Source organism: Pocillopora verrucosa, chromosome 10, assembly GCF_036669915.1.
Source record: "Pocillopora verrucosa isolate sample1 chromosome 10, ASM3666991v2, whole genome shotgun sequence".
Lineage (NCBI taxonomy): Eukaryota > Metazoa > Cnidaria > Anthozoa > Scleractinia > Pocilloporidae > Pocillopora > Pocillopora verrucosa.
The window spans coordinates 17258144-17276189 of record NC_089321.1 but is presented as its reverse complement, the minus strand read 5'-3'; the positions used below and the strand labels follow the sequence as shown (position 1 = coordinate 17276189).

General features: G+C 38.4%; 1 protein-coding gene and 1 pseudogene across 1 annotated transcript in view; both read right to left on the bottom strand.

Moving 5' to 3' along the window:
• Nucleotides 1-10466, bottom strand: part of LOC131792889 (uncharacterized) — a 67583-nt gene extending 57117 nt beyond the window's left edge. Inside the window, exons 1-2 of the mRNA XM_066173289.1 lie at nt 10211-10466; nt 137-257 (exon numbers count right to left, since the gene is read on the bottom strand). The gene's annotated coding sequence lies outside the window, so the exon portion shown is untranslated. The remainder of the gene's footprint in view (nt 1-136; nt 258-10210) is intronic.
• Nucleotides 6666-11914, bottom strand: LOC131792891 (uncharacterized; annotated as a pseudogene).
• Nucleotides 11915-18046: the final 6132 nt, after the last annotated feature.

Here is an 18046-nt window from a genome sequence, read left to right as displayed (position 1 = left end):
TAAGGGTTTGTGTGTATTTGACGTGCTCTGGCCGCAAGTGTTTTCGCCTCCATGCTAACGTTCCCCGTTGTCAGCAAGTAAGAAATGGCCACACATTCATTTTACTGACTACAAAAAAATTTAGAGGGTTCCTCACGTCTATCACAATCGTGGCCTTCAAATCCAGATCCAAAAGCACACAAACACTGATAATCTCTGTGCGTAAAGCCAGCTTGGCATGTTGCATTATTTCTGCAAGGATTTCTGGCGCAAGCATTCTTAAGAAGAAAAAGAATATCACCACTTAAATTTTTGTGTTTGTCTTCTGCGCGTGCATTCATGTTTGCGAGTTCCGAATGTTATGCAAGTTTGTAAAATCTGCGCGTCTTCCATCATGCCCATGTATTCCGCGCAAGCTTTTCCCCGTTCCAAGCGTGGCACTGTTTAGAGCGAGAGCAAAATCTGCGTGTATCCTATAAACGTATAAAAACAGCTCCAGAAGCGTTCATTCTTAAATAACAAAATATGCTTTTCTTAATTCTTTTTTTCAAAAGTTTAAACGTTCAATTACCGTAACCTAAATTCTGGTGGGTGGAAGGAGAATTTAGAGGAGTAGCAGAGGCTGAGGGATGCTTAGTCTTGCGAAAAAGGCCTCAACGGGTATAAAGTGCCATACTCTTGGCTTAAAAACGTCATCCTCACCTCAGCTCCGTGGTAAATGTAACTTTCGTTTTTTACCAGGTCTTCATCGTGTTCAATGGTCGCGTTATTCAGATCACACTTGTGCGTTCCAGACGCCTGTCTTAGCTTATGGAAGTTATAACTGACACAGTTAGGTTCCAGATAGCATTGTAACTGGCAGAGATCCTCGTCGAATACTTCAATAGTTCGAACCGTGTGATTCTCCAACCTGTAGCCAGGTTTAGGAAAACTGGTAAACTGCAAATTGCGGCAGTTACCTGGTGAACGATTATATTAAGAAAGTTGCTATGTTACACTGAGCATCTCAATTGAGACTGGAATTGTAGAGCAGTGTTACTTCTGAATTATTGCTTTGGTTTAGCACCAGGAGAGTGATTTATATTAATAATCTGACTTATCATGTTTATCTTCCTTTCGTTGTGATCAGCTATCGTGATCGATCGATTGTTCCCGAACTCCAGAAACAACTTTGTTAATATATAGAGTAAGTCGTGTTTGTCACGTAATAAAGGTCCTCTCGTTTGAGCATGTTTGGTTCTTTTAAAAAAGGTTATTATCGGAACGTGTCATGGAGTTTTTTGTTTGGTCAATTCATGAGAAGCGTTTTTTATTGTGTCGCGTCACTGCAGCTTTCGACCAATATGCGTATTATGAAAAGCGCGAGGAAACAAAATTAGTCGCTCGCGTATAAATTACAAGCCTCTTAACTTTATGAACTCCATGGTACGTCAAGCAATTTTGACAAACTCTTTTTACACTATCAAGGTCCTGGCTTTCTACTTCTAAAGATGTAACAAACATTTCCTATGCATACTGTGTATTCACGAGCACTAAAAGGCGAAACGCTGAAATTTGCCCCCGAGTATGCACACCCCAAGGAGATAATTGAGTATGACGGAAGAAATAAATCCTAAAATGTCAACTATCGTCTTTGTTAAAAAATATTTTATTTGAATCACCTGTTTTGCCTCAGACTAAGTTAGAACTTTCTTTCTGGGGCGGATCATTTATAACTTATGCTTAAGTTCTACCAACTCGGTCAAATACACAAATTCAGTCTTCGATTAAGGTTTTTTGAAATATGAACCAAAACTTAGATCAACTTTGGAGCTGATTGTGCGAAAAAGTCAGGTTTTTCCACAGATAATATGTTAAGTGCCAAGTTTGAAGCACTACTCTAACAATGCGTTATGTTGCTTAGCTGTGACGAATTAAAGGTGTTACTAACTGTATAAAGTTTTTAGTTGAACAAGCCAAGCCATTTCAATTGAGTTCAAATAAGCCTCTCAATCTTATAGTATTCAATTCATCCATCGTGCAAAATCAAAAAAGTCGAACACGTCCTTGGACTTCCTGATTTTGCAAAAGTCACCTTTGAGATTGAAGACGAGACAGCGTAATGTGTCAAAACCGAGCTACCTGTGCAGTTAGTTCCATTTCCATGTTTACACTTACACTTGTAAGATCGCAAGGTATCGTCTGCCCGCATTTGAACGAAATATTACGACAACAGAACGCGAACTTTTCAAAAAAAAAAAAAACCTGTAAAGTATATTTATGGTTTGAATGGGTTTTTGTAAAAGATAGTCTGTGGCTATTTCGTGAGGCCAGCTTTTAACATGGTCAGCTGTAATTCGTATTTAACTTGCGAAGTCCCCAGTCCTCACTTCAGCACCTTTTCAGTTTTTGTCAAAAAAGGTGCTAAGGGGAAGGGGATGAGGATGGCGGGGATCGAGACCTAGTACCAAGAGGCCAGCGAACAGCTTTCAAACGGACTTCAACTATTTGCAGATTGGCGCATTGCTTGATTTTATTAGACGAAAAGCCTTGTCAAGGCTTCCCTCCACGTCTTCTTTCAGTAGATGGGAATTTCTCACGGCGAAAGAATCATTATTTCTACTGGAAATTGTCACCATGCCAACTGCCTCGTTTCAATCGTTTTCACATTGTGCAAGCGAATAATTAGTTGTATCTACTACAATGAATTCTTCTATAACCTCTAACAATCATCTCAGCGAATAGATCACTGTGGTTTATCTTCCATGAAAGTTAAATTCAGAAAAGGAAACTCTGATAAACAGTGACTGTGCTTTGAAAATTTTCTGTGAATCATCTTCTGATCACTCTGTCCAATCAAAAACTGTCTTGAAAATCCTCGAGCTATTTGCGGTGCTTTTTATTGCTCTATTTAAGAATTTCCTGTCAACAGAAGGCTGTCGCAGAGATGGACTTGTTCTCCACTGTTTTCCATCATCTAAATAATCATACATCAAACAAATAAAAAAAAAGTCCTTAAAACTGAAGTTGGCTGGTTTTGTGTGCTACAAAACTAGGAATAGGAGTATAAACGAGAAGTAAATTTGAACATTCTCTTATTTCCGGTACCGAGACACATGTACATTTCTTTGTTCTTTCACAAAATAAACCTGCTCACAGTTGGTGTCAATTCATAACTTAAGTTTGACTAACATACAAGAAGAAAATACTGACAGCCAGATGTTTATTTCTTGACGTTCACAAAAGTGTTTTTTTAAAGTTGCACTATTGACCGAACGATTCAGGGAAAGTGATTACTCTGCTCTGGTCTTCCCTGTAACTCATAGAAATAGATTTTTTGGAACTTTTACTGGTTTCACTTACAAAGAACATCCGCACACTCGTTCTTACCAATTACATGCGAATAAAGTGTTTTACTCCACTTCAAGTAAGAGACCACAAGAGCCTTCTGAAAGGTACATCAAGCACTTTCTCTCTGCAGGACATTGTCACCGAACCAACCGACTCGTTTTAGTTGTTTTCAAACTGTTCAAGCGAATGATTAGCCATAACCAGTTTATAATTTCTTGGCCATAACTACAAGGATGAGTTTTCGTATAACCTCACACAACCATCTTAGCGAATAATACAGTGTTTTTTGACTTCCCTTGAAATTGCTTGACTCCCAAAAATGCAACTTTTTAATTACGAACCTACAGAAGACTTTATCAAAATTTCTTTAAAATAAAGTAAATATTTTATTCTCCTTTTCATGTGTAATTTTTTTACTGTGAAGAAGCTCAATTCTATGATGTCACGAGTATATGTAATTGAGATTATTTCAAATTCTGGATAACAGAAAGTTGTGATGGTGATAAATGTCTTTTCCATCGCAGGACCCGAAAAAATGCTCCTTTAGGAGCCTAAAAATATCAATCAAGGGCGGATCCAGGGATTGGTCGGTTGTTCCCAACCCTCCCTTCTCTCACCACGGACCTGTGACATGGTGGATTTTTTATTTTTTGTTACTTGTCTGACCCCTAAATTCTGGCAACTACAAGATCGCATGTGACCTGGTTATACAAATCAATATGAAATATCTAATGTTTACTTGTCTTGATATAATTGTCAGTTTATCTGGGCTACAGAGTAAAAGAATTAGTTGCTTTCTGAATCAGTGTTCGGAATTCCATGTCAAAATTTTTAGAATCCACACTTAAATATTGGAGTGTGATGACGACATTTGGTAACATTCAAGTATTCTTGCCCCTTTATAATTTGCTGAAAATAACACGCGACCACTGTCAATATCACAGATTTCTCTGAGTCGTAAAGTTTTTTTAAAGCATCTGCACAGCTCCTACAATAAGGCAGCTATCTTATTGCCGCCGTTCTCTATTTATTTCGAGCAAGCGTTTGTGTATTTTAATTAATAACTTATGGTCCTTTCTGTGTCGGCGGGCAGGGGAAGCACGAAGTTTGTTATCAATTTGGAAATAAAAAGCCGTATACGTGTTGAGTTTCGACAATTTGACGTTTCAAGCAGTGGTCTGAATCGTCTGCCGGTGCAAAGGACTAAAGGCTAGCGTGCAAATAGCTCACCTTTCGAAAGTCATAATTTGTCATTTGATTATTTGTTGTTTGAATCCTCGGCTCTGAAAACTAAAAAAAATTGCTGGACAACGGCCATCATGAGCTAGAAAATAAGAGGCCAGGTCTTTATTTCAGATGACAGGAGTTAAAAGGCTTTTAGTAAAGATGCGCGTTTCGAGTACAGCCATGTTCCACAAGTTTGCGTGTAGGTCATTCGTGTCACCTGTTCTGAAACAGGTCTGACTTCTGCCTAACACTGAAAGAGGAATGGAAGTGAAGGAAACAGAAGTCCTGGCGATATACCAACCCCTACCCGTGAAAGCCTATTCTGTGGCCAATTGTCGACCCTGTCTGAGTCACTTTTGGTAATACGGTAGAAAATGCCATATATGTAAAATATTATCTTGCCGCCCTTTCAACCATGTCTTTATATCCATTTTCCTCTTTCAAATTTCTTAAGAAATCTCCAAGAAATACAAGAACAGGCCGGTGAATATTATGGGTGAAATAAACACTATTTAGAAACAGGCTGTCTATTTCATGTTTACTGTGTTGTCATTTCTGGCCCATGGGAGGGGGAAACAGTTGTCGGTGTTTAAATTTAAGTTAAATTTAATACAACTACAGCAGTGTCGAAAAAACGCTCAAAATAATTTTGTCATTCATTTCGTTAAATTTGCGGTATTTATGTATAATGTATCAAAGAGAATGAATTTTTTAGCTCTTCGATAGTTGGACAAATGCCCCGTGTATTAATTCTTGAACAAACAAAAAGGAAAGCACATTATGATGTTGTGATTAGAGGTTTATTGTTTAAGCGTCAAACTTGTGGCAGCCTTATCTAAAGCAAGTAACATAGAACATGTGACATACATTGCAGGACGCTAGCTTTTGTGCCCACTTGAATATCACTAATTGCCAAGGAATTTCAGAGTTATGGCAGAGTTATAGGTCGCCCAATCTCTTACGTTCAGAGAATGGCTGCGAAGGAGACTGAAAGTAATTCATCTTCTCGCTGGTTGTTGTGCCCTTTTGAAGATAGCCAATTGCAAAGGAATTTCGATGGGACACCACAGACGTCTCAACACTATAATCAGAGTTCTTACAAGACAACAACAAAACAACTATCAATAGCGAACAAAATCAGTTTATTGACTAAAATCAACTGTGGTTATCAAAATTTACCATAGTGACTTAAATTAAGGTTTTGAGCAAATACTATTCTGTCAACACTAAAAATAAAAGATCCTTTCTATAACCCCTACAAAGCAATTGCTAAGTTTTTTTAACATGAAAATTTTCAATACATTTAATTTCTAGTCGTTATCAAGCACTGACGTCTTTTCTCAATATGCCAATTATAGCATTCTCCTCCACTTTAGTGAAAGAGCACAATAACAATCTAACAACTAAGTAAGATTTTGCGTGAAATTGAACGTGCCATCACCTTGGTATATATATATATATACTTCAGGGGACACACCATTGATCATGGTCACATCTACAAGTTGGTATCAACCCTGTGCCGGTTTTCCATTTTTCAGGAAACCGTTAGAGATGAAGGAGAACGTTTTCCAATGGATTGGGAATCGTAACATCAAATTCAACATTTCACAAATGGGAGATCCTGGTGATAGTAACCAAGGACGCCATACGTAACACCAACCGAACCCTTATTTTTAAGGATAATTTACAACCAGCGCCAATGGCAGAGGAAATTCAGTCGGCCCAAAGGGCGGAAAAACAAAAAAAAAGGGCCTAACTGATCATATAAAGATTGAAAACTGAATTTAGTTTTAAGCTGATCAAGGGAAAAAAATGGTTTCGTAATAAACTTTCACATTCAATTGAAAATCATTTTTAGATATATGTAATACCGTATTTCCTCGAGTAACCACCCACACCCTAATAAGCCCCCTCCCCCAATAGGCGCCACCCCCTAGCCCAAAATATCAAACAAGCGTCTTTTTCTCATTTTGTCAAACAGTTTGGATACGAGGAAAACCTGTATTTATTTCCATTCATATATAGTTTCTTAGTAAGCGCCCCCCCCCCTCCCCGCTTTTAAATAAGAACCCAGGTGCTTATTCGAGGAAATATGGCGATTGAAATGCACAAGAATATGAAGAACTGACCTACAACTTTTTTTTGTGCACGTTAACAAGAGTTGCTATGGGCTCTTCAGTGGAAAATGTAATATTTACCCAACCATGACCAGCGCTATTATAGCAACATTCATTTTGTTGATTTGTTCCATTGTTAAAAGATCCTCCTCCTCCCCCACAGGAAATATCATCATTAGCCCCGCTACTTCCCCCAGTGTAACCACCACCTCCGCCGGGTCCCTTGTTGAAAAAATGTAAACCACCGCCACCTCCGAACCCACTAGTGAAAGTTCCACCCTCTGCCCCTTAAGATATCCTGAACCTCCTTTTCCCCCTCCTTTACTAGAGTTCTTTGCATCATGTCCATTACTATGGAAGCCGCCACCACCACCACCTGCAATACAATCAAAAAGTGATCAGTGATTCTCTTACAAATAGCACCATAAATTTAATTTCTTGCGATCAAACGACGATCCACAGTGTTCCGAAACTTAGTTTAGTTCTTTATTTTTAAAGTTTAATTAGTGGAGATTGTTAGCAACAAAAAAGCTTATGAGGACAAGTCAGCGTAAAAATGTTGCAATTGACTCTCTATTTAGTTCTTCTGTTTTATCCAGATCCGTAATTAACGAATGAAATGTCATGACATGTCCGATGTCATCTCCTGCGGTATATTCGCGGATCAATATCGATAATTCACTAAATATGCAGGAAATCTGAAAAGAAAAGAGCAAAATTTAAGAGAATCTTAAGTCTTGTATGAGACGCTTTCTAAATTAACATTAAGAAATTTGATAATTACGGTCATACATCCTTCAAAATCTGATTATCAGCGACTTACTCTATCATTGGGTTGGAGATAGTGAAGGATGGCAGTAGAATGCAACGAATTTCTCAGTATTTATAAAAAGGAAATTCCCCACCAACCAGAATTCACACCATTAGTAAGTCCTCCTTGTCCTTTTGTTCCACCTGATCCCAGTGGCGAGTTGGTCCCTGCATTTGCAGTGGTATTTGTGGACGCATCACATCCTGCATGTTGTACTGACATTTTTTTTATTCCCCCTCCACCTCCAGCTATGATTAAAGGCGTGTTGTTTCGTCCCACAACAAATGTACCTCCACCACCTCCAGCAGTTTTTAAGAAGATCTTTCCTTTTTTCCCTTCTTGATCAACAAGTATATGAATGATCTCATCTTTGGTCAAAATAAAGTTTCCAATCATTCGTGCCCCTCTTCCACCGTTCTTGATGATACTGTCCTCGCCGTTCCCCCCTTGAGGCTCCAATTACTTCTATTCTGTATTCGCCAGTGTGTGGCACAGTCCATTGTTGAATACCGCTGGACAATGTAACTTGCCCGTCGTGATCCTGACCTGTGTAGTGATTTCCAATTCGGACTGGACCCCTTACTTCCACTCTTACCAAGAGTTGTAAACACTGCTGTAAATCCTGTATAATAATCGCAAAATGAAACAGAAAGTTATGGTACTGCTAAGAAATTGTCAAATTGTTTTGGGTACTGCCATTATTGCACACTACCGCTTAAAAAAATATTCTTGTAAATTCGGCAGAATAAGATAACGAAGCAAAAAATCTCCAGAAAATCCCACTAACAAGTAAGACTTCCTAAGTTGATTATTTTCTTCCGAACCCATTAATAAGTATATCTTCATAACGGTATCTTCGCAGTGGCTCTGGTTATGAACATAGAATCTACTTTCAATCGCAAATATGTTGTCACTCTTGCTGGTTACCCCCAGGAAACTGGTGAATTCACCAAGCTGCATAGCTTTGAACGCTGCAAAATGCAAATCTGTTCACATCTTTAAGAAGAAAACTCCTTAAGTTGACCTTGGTTGACCTTGATGGACATCGCTCTAGTGTGTACCTTAAGCTTAAGACACAGGCATCACTGATAACCGTGATCTCCAATGGGTAGAGCATGCAGAAGAAATCACCTCAAAGGCCAACAAAACCCTTCGCAAATCAGGCGAGTTTGCCGCGATGTCAATCACGTTTAGATAAGAAAGCTGCTGTAATATCCTGCGGTCAAACCCAAACTTGAATAATGCTCCTTCCTATGCTCACCTTGTACCATCATATATGGAGCATTAATTGATAACATCTAAAGGTGTCCAATCAAGTTTATTCGTAACTACCCACCGAGTAACGTCTCTTATGCTGATGGGCTCGTAATGCTGGGCCTGCTGCCGGTAGAATACCGTACAGAAATTAAGGACATTGTACTCTGCACAAGTTTAAGTCTATGTCCATCAGAAAAATAAAGAGATATGAGATAGAATGATAAAATAACAGTTACCTATACATCTGGTCCCATTTCCACGAAATCCATCTTTACACGTGCAGTTGTACGATCCCCGGGTATTGTTACACTCAGCATTCACATCACAGTTGTGTGTTCCCTCAGCACATTCGTCCAAGTCTAGAGAATTAAAAAAGAAACATCTTTTGTACGGAACCTGTTTTTATTTTGTTATCTTGTGTTTTGTGGTTTTATTGTTTTCTCGTTTGTTTGCTTTAGTAGATTTTTGAAATGTTATAGTCAGCTACTTTATTCTAATTTACTCGTTACTATGTTCCCGTCAATAGTGTAACTCCATATTCCGCATGTAAACAGACACACAACCTGCAATTCCCCCATTTGCTCTAACGAAGGACTAGCGCTCGAAACTTCAGATTTTAAACTCGCAACAGTAGCCTATTTTACGTTATCAACTCAATTGATACAACTAGATAACCTTTGAAGTTAGTTCCTTTCCCATGAAATCCATCTTTACAGATGCACTTGTAAGATCCCAGGGTATTGTTACACTCCGCATTCTCATCACAGCCGTTTGTTTCACTAGAACACTCACCTATGTCTGAGACAACAGAATGAGCGCTACACTTATATAAGGGTTTGTGTGTATTTCACGTTCTCTCTCCGCAAGTGTTTTCGCCTCCATGCTAGCGTTCCCCGTTGTCAGATAAGAAATAGCCACACATTCATTTTACTGACTGCAAAAAATTTATAGGTTCCTCACCTCTATCACAATCGTGGCCTTCAAATCCAGATCCAAAAGCACACAAACATTGATAATCTCTGTGTGTAAAGCCAGCTTGGCATGTTGCATTATTTCTGCAAGGACCGCTGGTGCAAGCATTCTTAAGAAGAAAAAGAATATGACCACTTCAATTTTTGTGCTTGTCTTCTGCGCGTGCATTCATGTTTGCGAGTTCTGAATGCTATGCAAGTTTTCTTGCATCATGTCCATGTATTCCGCGCAAGCTTTTTCCCGTTCCAAGCGTGGCACTGTTTAGAGCGAGAGCAAAATCTGCGTGTATCCCATAAATGTATAAAAACAGCTCCAGAACCGGTCATTCTTAAATAACAAAATATGTCTCTCTTAATTCTTTTTCAAAAGTTTAAACGTTCAATTATCGTAACTTATATTGTGATGGGTGGAAGGAGAATTTAGAGGAGTGGCAGAGGCTAAGGGATGCTTAGTCTTGCGGAAAAGCCTCCACGAGTATAAAGTGCCATACTCTTGGCTTAAAAAACGTCATCCTCACCTCAGCTCCGCGGTAAATGTAACTTTCGTTTTTTACCAGTTCACCATCGTGTTCAATGGTTGCGTTATTCAGATCACATTTGTGTGTTCCAGACGCCTGTCTTAGCTTATGGAAGTTATAACTGACACAGTTAGGTTCCAGATAGCATTGTAACCTGCAGAGATCCTCGTCGAATACTTCAATAGTTCGAACCGTGTGATTCTCCAACCTGTAGCCAGGTTTAGCAAAACTGGTAAACTTCAAATTACGGAAGTTACCTGGTGAACGATTATATTAAGAAAGTTGCTATTTGGCATTGAGCACCTCTATTGAGACTGGAATTGTAGAGCAGTGTTACTTCTGAATTTTTGCTTTGGTTTAACACCAGGAGAGTGATTTAAATTAATAATCTGACCTATCATCTTCCTTTGCTCTGTTGTGATCAGCTATCGTGATCGATCGATCGATTGTTGCCGAAATCCATAAACAACTTTTCTGATATATGGAGTAATTCGTGTTCGTCGCGTAATAATGGTCCTCTTGTTTGAGCATGTTTGGTTCTTTTAAAAAAGGTTATTATCGGAACGTGTCGTGAAGTTTTTTGTTTGGTCAATTCATGAGAAGCGTTTGTTTTTATGTCGCGTGACTTCAGCTTTCGACCAATATGCGTATTATGAAAAGCGCAAGAAAACAAAATTATTCGCTCGCATATAAATCACAAGCCTCTCAACTTTATGAACTCTATGGTACGTCAAGCAATTTTGACAAACTCAATATACACTATCTATGTCCTGACTTTCTATTTCTAAAGATGTAACAAACGTACGTTTTCTATGCATACTGTGTATTAACGAGCACTAACAGGCGAAACGCTGAAATTTACCCTCGAGCATGCACTCCCTAAGGGGATAATTGAGTATGACAGAAGAAATAAATCCTAAAATGTCAACTATCGTCTTTGTTAAACAAATGTTTCATTTGAATCCCCTGTTTTGCCTCAGACTAAGTCAAAACTTCCTCTCTGGGGTGGATCATTAATAACTTATACCATAGTTCTACCAACTCGCCGGAATACACAAATTCAGTCTTCGATTTAGGTTTTTTGAAATATGAACCAAAACTTAGATCACTTTGGAGCTGATTGTACAAAAAAGTCAGGTTTTTCCACAGATAATATGTTAAGTGCCAAGTTTGAAGCACTGCTCTAACAATGCGTTATGTTGCTTTGCTGTGACGAATTAAAAGGTTTCCTTACTAAGAATTAAAAACCTTTACTCCTGTATAAAGTTTTTAGTTGAACAAGCCGAACCATTTCAGTTGAGTTCAAACGAGCCCCTCAATCTTACAGTATTCAACTCATCCATCCTGCATGATCAAAAAAGTCGAACACGTCTCTAGACTTCAATTCATTGAAGAGACAGTGACTGTTTTATTTCTAAAGTTAACTTTGCTTTAAGATACTCCAACAAGCGCCCCTCCTTTTTTAACTTAGATGAAATAATTAATTATATTTGATATTAGTAGGAGAACCTTATGTGATTACTTTAAGATTCAGCTGTTGTAAACAAAAAATATATGAAATGAAAAAATAATTTATCGCCTTTGTAAACTTTGAAATATACTCAAACCATAACAAAGTCATAACTGTGGTAAAATCTTACCTTGTCCTTCCGGTATTAGGGAGGCCAAAACAATGACAACGAAGTAGTAGAGTACAGAGAGCATGTTCTCAGAAAACACCAGTTATTACCCTAGAGAACAGCCACAGTGAGTTTTTCAAACATGAGGGAAACATCACGCAAAATATGACAGGTCAAGTTTAATCTCTGTTTAATTACTCCACTCCTTTATTATTTATGAAGTTCTCAGTTGTTTTTGGTACTTGAATTAGTTACTTTGGGATTTAGTCGGTTGATAAAACTCGATTATACAGAATGCACGTAAATCTTTTATAATGCAAAACATTTCTTAGGAAATTGGACCTATGCCAATCGACGAAACGAGAATAATTGGCCATATCGATCTTTGAGGAAGAGTCTTTTTTTAACATAATCACCCGCAACCATCTCAGCCAATATTACAGTGTACTTCCGTTCTAGAAAAGAGTCATTTGTGATGAATCAAGGACTTTAAATCATTTGAACAATTGATCAATGACTCTAACCACACTACACTGAGTTCGAAGAGCCCTCGCTTAAAACTGGTGCTCAGGTTCTTTTTCCTTGTCATTATCCGTCATCTTTTAAGTGGATTATCGTTGTTCTTTCTGTCCCAGATGCCCGTGCAATGTGCAATCTGCTTCATGCGAAAACAAAGATGTTAAGTGCGAAAATTGAGTCGGGCCAAAGAGCAGAATTAAGAGGGTGGCAAAAGGTATTTGCGTGACGCGTGATGGCTCAACAATTTGTAGTGGGACGCGTGATTGAACCCAAATTATCCGCGTGACGAGGGACCGGACATCACAACGTGCGTGATTTGCTATTTTGCAAGCGCGTGATGTGTGATTTACAAGACTTCTTATTAGAATTCCGTGATAAGTGAACGCCCTCTGACCTAGAAGGATACCAATCATCAAAAGTAAATGGGGTCTTAACAAAGATCCATAAAACGTGGCCGCCGTGTTATTGTTTTCTGGCCTTTTCCGTTCTTTGCTGACCTATGCTTGACCTTTGAAAAAATTTTGTGTACCAGTTAGTGGTACACAAGATTTTTCCAAGGTCGTCACAAAGACCCAAACGAATTCAAAAGCCACGTTATATCCTTTACTGACATAAAGACGGTTGACGTACACAAGGGGATTGGGCAAAGCTTTGACGTAAATACTGCCCATGTATTAAAGAATAAAAAAGGTGACATGGACGTCTACTCAATTCGTACGTAAGATTCTTGGAGCCACGAGTGGCCGCAAATTGAAAGACAGCCAAATTAACAAAGTTTATACTAGTTCTCGCGGGATAACTAGTGAGCCATATACGAGTTCAAACTACGAAAACGTTGTCCAAACTTCGACTACTGACTTATTGAACAACAAACTATGATGACTATAGGATGCTCAGACGAGTAAACGCCCTCAGAGCGTCTAGTTTCAACAAGTAAGTCGTTTTTTTTTGTCCAACAAATGGATGGATGCAAGATAATTTTTGATAATACATCCGATAGGTTGAAATCTTACAGTATTAGCTTAGCGTACTTACTCTTTTTTACGTGACGCATGATTGCTTATAAAAATTCTCCGTGATGTAGTGTGATTGAAACCCGCCTTTGCCACCCTCAATTTAGGGATACTGGGTCTGACTGATCGTATGAAAATTGAAAATCGGAAGTTAGTTTTACTCTAATCAACAAAAACAAAAAAGTGATTGAATGATAAACCCTCATAGTCAATTGAAAACCATTTTTAAACATGTAAGAGTTGAGATAGACAAGTTCTATATAAAAAATATAGAGATTACTTCATGGAAATGCGCGCGTACGATTTTTACTCACGAGTTGTGTAGTATCAGAAAACGAACGAGTGAGCGCAGCGAACGAGTGAGTTTTCTGATACGTATCAACGAGTGAATGAAAATCGTACAAAGCATTTTCCATGCTGTAATGTGTTTATTTCATAGGTGCTGAGATTTTTTCGTGTTGTCTTTGGTAGACAAATAGCACAAATGGGGCGATGGAAAGCGTAAAAAGTAGTTTAAAAATTTCTCAACAACAAGTTTATTTATTCCCTTTTCCTTGCTTCTTTAGCTGCTTTTGCTTGGATTGAAGAACTTTTCTGGTTTCTCAAAGACCAAGTCGTTGATTATGCTGGCAGAATAGCCCTTTTTCTTCAAATGTCGTTCGAAGCTGGCCATTAAACTTCGAAGCGAAGTCGGCTCGTACTCGTTGCCATCTTTAGTGCGTACGGAGATAATAAATTCGCTAATGAATTCATTCAACTCAGCCGCTGGAATATCTTCAATTTTCCTGTCTTCGTCTTTCGTTTTCAAAACTCTTCCAAGCAATCTTACATCTCTTTCAGTTTTTTGAGCGGTATTTTTGTTTTCGTGTTCTAAAATGAATTCTTCAACTGAGTAAACAGAAGCGAACCTTCCCTCGGCCATTTTTTCAAAAGCGCGCGGGTTTTGTGCAACGGCTCTCTTCAGTACGTTCATTCATCATAAGTGAAATTTCGTCGTTCGCGTTGCTGATTGGACGAACGATAATTTTTCACGGTGAAATTTTGTCGTTCGTACTCCTGATTGGCTACATTTAGAATCAGTACGAATTTTATTCACTACGATTTTTGTGGGTAAATCTCAGTACCTATGAAATAATTATCGATTCTAAATCCTTTCATTTTATTTAATGATTGATTATCAGTGGATAATAACCCTAAAATATCTTGGTAGCTGTTTTTCACATTATGTCAACCTATAAGCGAAAGCAATTTGTGTCTAAAATACCCCTCACCCTAAGAAAACTTAATGCTCAAAAAAACGGGGTCTTTATCACACAGCTTTCAAAGTTACATTACACCAAAGCACCTAAATTCTTAAAACCACAAGATCGCATGTGATAAAATTTACTTGTCTTGATATAATTGTCAGTTATTTGGGCTACAGGGTAAAAAGGTAACTTGCTTTCTGAATCAGACCATCGCCAGAAATCAAGGACATTTCGAGCCCGCTAACATTATCAGCGGTATAATCGTATTACACTCCGGAACAATAGAATATCAAGAGAATTCAATATGGCGGCGATCACGGCTCGAATCTGCAAAGAAGAGTGTTTCGTACCATGACTTATACAATTTGAGCACCGCAGATCTTCTATTTGATGAAAAGAAAAAGAAAAGAAGGCCTGCAAGTAAATCTTTGGGATTTTTCGAGGCAGAGCGATGACATGATGTCAGAATTTTGATTTGCTTTAATTTAATTTTCGCGCTAAGACTACTGAATTTGCAATCAATGCCTGGCATATTTTTATTCCGAAAAGGACCGAGAACTAATTTATTTCCCTGCAAGAACATAAACAAATATGGCCGACGATTCGAAGATCAGCGTTGCTCGTGTTTAACTATTTTAGTCACAGTTTTCAACATGGCGTCTCGTCACTTACTCAACATAGAAAATAAGGGATATTCTGGCGCGTTGGGAACTTTTTTGATGGGAGGAAATGGCAATTTTACAGGATATTTGGACGCTTCGAACTCTGTAGCAGTCAATTCGATCGAGAGCAGTTGACTTTATTGATGCACTTTCCTGTAATAGGCGAGTGTTTGGGATGGAGAACGACGGATTTTGAAGAACTGTATGGCGACCCAGGTCAATGATCAATGACAAAAGAACTGGCTCGGGAAGTAAGTGGTTTTTATTTATCGAGTCCCTGTGAGGTTTGATGAATAGCAGAATCAGTACTGAATATGTCTCGATCGAGAGCAGACGGGACCATGAGCTCCTGATTGTTATATTTTGTTATATACAGTTTCTTATATTATTTGGACGCCATTATGGACGAAATGCGCAAGCGCGGCCGCCATCTTGTCCAATATTTCTGCCGATGGTTCGGAATTCCGAGCCAAATTTCCGGGATCCACTCTTAAATATTGCAATATGATGACGACGCTTGGTAACATTCAAGTATTCTTGCTCTAATATAATTTGCTTAAAATTACACATGACCACCGTCAATATCACAGATTTGTCTGAGTCGTAAAGTTTTTTTAATGCATCTGCACAGCTCCTACGATAAGACAGCTATCTTATTGCCAACGTTCTCTATTTATTGCGAGCAAGCGTTTGTGCATTTTAATTTATAACTTATGGTCCTTCTGTTTTCAGTTACCTTCACCGCTTAGCTGATTCCCTTCAGCAAAAACTTTAAGTCTCAGAAAAATTAGTAACATCCATTAAAGTGATGGCTGATAAACGACAGGCGAGCACCATAAAACAGAGAGACTTGGAACCTAAACTTGAAATTATTAGAACTAAACAAGAGAACTGCAAGAACAGGTAAGACAGCAAAGTTTTTACTTTCAGTGGAATCTGTTGTGTTGTGTCGGCGGGCAAGCGAAGCACGAAGTTTGTTATCAATTTGGAAATAAAAATTAAAAGCCGTATACGTGTTTGAGTTTCGACAATTTGACGTTTCAAGCAGTAGCCTGAATCGTCTGCCGGTGCAAAGGACTAAAGGCTAGCGTGCGCTAACCATTCGAAAGTCATAATTTGCCATTTGATTATTTATTTGTTGGGGGACTACGGCCATCTTGAGCTACTTATGACTCATAACGCCTTGGGAAAGTAATAGGCTAGGTCTTATTTTAGAAGACAGGAGTTAAAAAGCTTTCAGTAAATATGTGCATCTCGAGTATAGACATGTTCCACAAGTTTGCGTGAAGGTCCTGCGTGTCACCTGTTCTGAGATGTGTCTGACTTCTGCCTCACTCTGAAGTGGAAAGGAAGTGAAGGAAACAGAAGTCCTGGTAATATACCAAACCCTACCTGTGACAGTCTATTCTGTGGCCAATTGTCGATACCAAGGCCGAAAGAGCTATTACGAGACCTGATAAACTAGTTTCATCATATATTATGTAAAATATGTATCTTGCCGCCTTTTCAACCATGTCTTTATCGTTACCCATTTTCCCCCTTTTAGATTTCTCGAGAAATCTCCGAGAAATACAAGAACAGGCCGATGAATATTATGGCTGAATAGGGGGAAACAGTTGTCGGTGTTAAAATTAAAGTTAAATTTGATACAACTACAGCAGTGTCGAAAAAACGCTCAAAATAATTTTGTCATTCATTTCGTTAAATTCGCGGTATTTCTAGGTCGCCCAGTTTCTTACGTCCAGGGAATGGCTGCGAAGGAGACTGAAAGTAACCCATCTTCTCGCTAGTTATTTCGCTGGGACGCTACAGAAGTCTCAACACTACAATCAGAATTCTGACAAAACAACAACAAAACAACTATCAATGGCGAATAAAAATCAGTTTATTGACTAAAATCAACTGTGGTTATCAACATGTTATCATAGTGACTTAAATTAAGGTTATGAGCAAGTACTATTCTGTCAACACTAAATCTGAGAGATCCTTTCTATAACTCCTACAAAGCAATTTTCTAAGTTTTTTTACATGAAAATTTTCAAAACATTTAATTTCTAGTCGTTATCAAACACAAACGTCCTTTCTCTGTGTGCCAATTATAGCATTCTCTTCCACTTTAGTGAAAGAGCACAAGAGCCTTCTGAAAAACTATTCTAAATGTTGATATAAAAATAACAATCTAACAACTAAAAAAGATTTTGCATAAATTGAACGTGCCATCACCTTGGTATATATAACTGCTCTTGTACCGTGCATTATGGAAAAGGAAACAGATCTCTAATTATTCATCCTGACCACTGAGACGATGACAGAGTCTCATTTTAGAACGCCGCAAACTCAAACTCGGTTATCTCGAACGTATTTCATGTATTTCAGTCATCTCTGTCTGTAAAATATGTCCTTCGTTATCCTCTCCCCCCCCCCCCCCTTATACTTCAGAGAACACAGCATCGATCATGGTCACATCTACAAGCTGGCATCAACCCTGTGCCGGTTTTTCATTTTGCAGGAAACTGTTAGAAGGTGAAGGAGAACGTTTTCCAATGGACTGGGGATCGTAACATCAAATTCAACACTTTACAAATGGGAAATTCTGGTGATAGTGCCCAAGGTTTGCCATACGTAACACAAACCAAACCCTTATTTTTAAGGATAATTTACAACCAGCCAAATGGCAGAAGAAATTCAGTCGGCCCAAAGGGCGGAAAAAAAAAAAAAATGGGCCTAACTGGTCATATAAAAATTTAAAATTGATTTTAGTTTTGAGCTAATCAAG